Here is a 5,284-nt window from a genome sequence, read left to right as displayed (position 1 = left end):
TTATCTCTATGTTGTTCTATTGTGGAATCATGTTGATATTGATATTTATTTGTGAAAATATTTCCATCATTACACTGGATTAACGTAGTACACTTTGGGAAAAGAATTTCGGGCACATTGTTAAAGAATTTCGGCTAAGAGTTTACTGCTTTAGCTTCTATTTGTTGGGACCAGGTTGATGAGTTCTGGGTCTAGTTTCAAACAAAAGATTGGGCTAAATAAGATAAGTTATGCAGAGGCCCAATACAATACAAAGACGCTCATTTTGATTCATATGCTGGTCAATTTTTTCTCAAAGGACAAATGTAGTATTTTTTTCAAAAGTAATAGCGTGCTAATAATCCTTTGTCCTGACTGCGGATTCGCTTTCGTAGCTCTGTTATGACAAAATTAATAAATTTCGTCTCGATCACGCATTCGCTTGCGTAATGTGATTATAACATCTTATTATTCAAAACATTCTTGAATAATCAAGCATGAAAAGCGGATAGGTAAAACATGGAAATCCATTAAAACACAGTTTGTTCACAAATAATAGAAGCCAAATATAGTCAATAAAGCGACCGTGCTAGAACCACGGAATTCAGGGAATGCCTTACACCTTCTCTCCGGTCAACAGAATTTCTTACCCGAATTTTGTTTTCGCAGACCAATAATGATAGAGTCAAACCTTCCTTTGACTAGAGATTCAAATAAAAGGTGACTTGGAACACCAAAAATCAATTCCAAGTGGCGGCTCTGAATAACAAAATAATCCCTATTTCAAAATTGTCACTTTAATTGAAAAAACTCTTTAACCCACAATCCATAACATATATCTTTTGTGGGGTGGTAAAAAAGGGGTGTGACACTTACCACGGCCGGTTCCATTCTGTGGGTGACTTCTTGGGGTGGATCGGGTTCAACCCTGTTTAGTGCCTGAGTTTGAATCTATAACTGAGCTATCGCCACTTGTTGAGCTTGCAGCATTTCAAAGATCATGCGTAGGCTAATCCCGTCTTCTTCAATATTCTGTGTGTTTCGAGCTGCAGATCGGGCTCCACCACGGACACTATTTTCAGGGTCGGAACGTAAGTTCGCGTCGATTGCCACATGTGAATTTGCATCGATCGGATCTGCAGTCTGAATCCCAACCGCATCAGCGGCTGGCCCCGCATTAGCAGGCGCCATGTTGTTATTCTCACCTTGATGACTAGTCTCATTGTCGATATGTAGAGGTGCCAATTGGGAGTTTGTCATTTTTGGCGTGAAATCAAAGACACTTCAAAGAGCAAGTGTAAAACAGTGTGTGTTATGGAGATTTGTATCAAATAACCACTATTATCCTTAGCCCCACGGTGGACGCCAAACTGTTTACCCGGAAAATCGAATAACAATTGAATTTATACGCGGTTTTAAGGATATGTGATCTAATTCGATACAAAGTGAGAAATCAGATTTAATATGCAAGAATAAGTAGAAATATAAATGCAAACAATGCAGATTGAACAACTTAAGCCTCGCAAGGTTAACTTCCTTCTCATTTATATGTGATATTGTTGAAGCCAGAATAATATGAACAAAGCTAAGAAAAATAGTATATTGTTCTTTGAAGTATGTTACCATCTGTCCTTTGAATTACTCCATTCCCTTTATATATACATGGAGATGAAACCTTTAAGATATTATTTTATAGGAAACTATGTAGACCATCGGCTCATTTTTTGACTTAATCCCGTAATTTCCGCCATAATGATTGGTCAATGGCGAGAATTACGGATACTTGTTGTGTGAGTTGACAAAGCTTTTTTTCGAGGTCGTTAGAAGCGGGGTCGGTCGTGCCTTCGATAAACTCGAGGGCAAATCTGATGGTCTTGTCGAGCTTCGAACTTCGATATCGAGCTCAGTTTCATCTGTAACTTCGATCTCTAACAGATGTTCCGAACCTGGTCTATCGTTCCAGATGCTCGATCGATCATCGAGCTCAGTTCTACCCGTATACAGGTTCCACAACATCCTGAAACGAAATAAATACAGAAAAAGGCATCACAAGTTAATTAACCAGTTAATAAACAAGAGGCAAAATCAATTGTTTAGTTTGTCATTGTACATAATATCTCATGACTTCTACTATAGTTTGACTATTTGAGTTGTACCTGGTGTAGAATCTTGTTGAGGATGGCCAAATGAAAAGCTGGCTCAGGGCAAACAGCGTAGGATATTGTAAACTAGAGGAGAAGGATAATGAAGAAAGAGCTGGTAGAGGCTTTAGACATGGTTAATTGCTTGTTTTGCCAGATGCTCCGAGTACTCTTATCTTTAAATACCGAGGGACGACTCTAATACCCTTTTGACATATAAATATACTTGCTTCTTTCATTGACCGGTACATTAACCAACATTCAGAAGAATTTGAGGAGTTGTATCAATAACTAATACACTAAATTCATTTGATTAATTGATACAAGACCAGATTCATTCATCTATTTTATACCAGCACATAGTGAAGAATCTAGAGACAATTATATTGTGACTTTAGAAGAGCTCATACACAATGGTTTGGACATGCGTACAATCTATTTTCCCAAATTCTTCACCCTTGTTCGTTGTTCCCAATCCCATTTCTTACATCTAATTCCCTTTAAGTTCTTAATAAAGTTCAACTTATAATAATTCTCAAAGTGAGTATCTTTCTCCCATTTAAGAATCAGTTTATAAAAGAGAGGTTTTGTGGTTACCTTGGAAAAACAACAACAATAATCCAGTATAATCCAACTAGTGGGGTCTGGGGAGGGTAGTGTGTACGCAGACCTTACTCCTATCAATAGACCTTCGGCATTCTTCCCTCTAAGAACTCCCCACATTGCTCTTGAGGTGATTCGAACTCACAACCTCTTGGTTGGAAGTAGAGGTTGCTTACCATCAGAGCAACCCCTCTCGTCAAAAAGAGAAATTAAAATGGTAACAGCCTAATATGGTTTTGTGGTTACCTTTGAAAGAGAAATTAAAATGGTAACAACATTAGTCTCCACAAAAGAGAGGTTTTGTTCTTCTCTTCACCCCTAGAAAGATAGCATATGCAACAATGAAGCCACAAGCATATCACAAGAACGGACATTACTAAAAATTCGGCAAAAACCGATCAAGGTCGACCGACCAACTTTGGTCGGTCAAAAAACCGATCAAAGTTGGTCGGTTTTTCAAAATATATTTTTTTTAATTTTTTTTTTTGAAACCGACCAACTTTAGTCGGTTTTCTTTGGCGCAAAAAGGCGGAAAATTATTTTTGAGTCCCGCAAAATTTATGTTTCAAGAAACCGACCAACTTTGGTCGGTTTTTCAATTAAAATAAATAAAAATTAATATTAAAAAAACCGACCAAAATTGTTCGGTTAATTCGGCGGGTCATTTAAAAAAACCGACCAACTTTGGTCGGTAATTTTACTTTTTAATAAAACCGACCAACTTTGGTCGGTTATTTTCGTGCGAAAATACAATTAAAGAGTATAAATTAAATAAAAGACAATCTTAAAACAAAATGTACCAATGGTCTAGTGGTAGAATAGTATCCTGCCACAGTACAGACCCCAGTTCGATTCCCAGATGGTGAATCTTTTTATTACATAATTAAAATACCGACCAACTTTGGTCGGTTTTTTTTTGCAATATTTTTTTTTTTGAATTTAATTGACCGACCAAAGTTGGTCGGTAATTTCCGACCTTGGTCGGTATTCCTTTCCAACCACAAAAATATCGTCCACACGTAAATGGTCGCGTTTTGGTCGATTTTTTACCATTACCGACCAATATTGGTCGATTTTTACCGAATTTCTAGTAGTGGGAATCACTCTTCCTCCTAGAATGCTAAGAATCCAGTGTTGAGGTTGACGTTATTCCTTTTTTCCTTAAGTAAATTAATTATGTACTTTTCAATTATGTGATAGCACAAAGTTAGACGTGTAGTACTAGCCTTTTGGATTTACAACGTGATTTTGGTGCTAAATAGTGTTAATTTTTCCTTTGCACTTTAATATCTTTATCTGTATTGTGCTTGTGATGAACTCTTGAAGACATTTGAATTTTTAGAGTTCAAAGCTATTTTTTTGCAAACACTCATTTTGGAAACTTATGTATAACTCATATTTTATCATCTAAATTTATACATATTTTTTATATAAAAAAATATATGTATTAAATGTATAAAAACTTAATTTCTTGAAATTACAACAATATATGTACAATTATATAAATCATTTTTCCTATCATTCTAACTTCATTTTTTATTTTTTAGGAGGAAAATTAGAGATTTTGTTTTGAATGATTGTATGATTTTAACTTTCTTAAAGTTTTATCTTTAGAGTGAAAGAAATTCAAAACCGTTAAAGCAGAAAATTACCAAGGGCTGAAATGTGGGCGTTGGAAGAGGTTCCGAGAATTAAAGTCTAAGTAGGTGGCAGACAACCGTTTTTTGTCCAAGAATATTTAGTGAAATTTTGATTACAATTCTTACGATGAACAAAGAATTCATACATGTTTATTGTGAAATAGTCCAATTATTGGTAATCACGACGTCACGAATATGATATCAGCCCAAGAGTTGTGATGGACGGATAAATTTGACATATTACCAGAAAAAAGAAGAAGCTCTGTTTCTGACTATAAAACAAAATGTACGCTAAGCATTTTGATGCAAATTTTCTTTTCTTTTTGGTATTTCCATTGAAACATTTTTTTTTCTTTTTCTAAAAGTATTTGAGATAAGCCATTACTTTCCAACTATATATATAAACTAGCGGAAGTAAAGCCCGTGCTATGCACAGGCCAAGCTTAAATGGATAAATTGTCATAAATCAAGCTAATCTATGATTTGACTTTATTTTCTATAAATTAGGTATGATCAATAAATTTTATATTAATTTAAGTTTATGATCATGAGGGAACTCAGGTTAATATCAATGCGACATGTTCCTTTTTTTCTTTTATAATTTTACAATAGAGTTGTGGAATTATGAAGTTAATATATATATTTAAGTGTGGGAAGTTTGTTTTTTTGTTCTTCTGAATGTTTTCATGTACATTATTTCGTTAAAATTTGATGCTAAAAATATAGTTTTGCACGTGAATCTGCTGTAGTGATTTATATTTTTATAGCATGAGTGAAAGGGCATAAATCTTGTACGAAAAGCTGTACACTCAACCCACTTGCAAAAATTTCATTGGAAGAAAATGCACTATTATATTCACGTTGTCCAACATAGTTCACACATAATTCACCTATAGAATTGCTGAAAGCCACTTCAAGAAT

The sequence above is a fragment of the Nicotiana tabacum genome, chromosome 17 (assembly GCF_000715075.1).
Source record: "Nicotiana tabacum cultivar K326 chromosome 17, ASM71507v2, whole genome shotgun sequence".
In the NCBI taxonomy this organism is placed as follows: domain Eukaryota; kingdom Viridiplantae; phylum Streptophyta; class Magnoliopsida; order Solanales; family Solanaceae; genus Nicotiana; species Nicotiana tabacum.
This window is presented reverse-complemented; position numbering follows the sequence as displayed.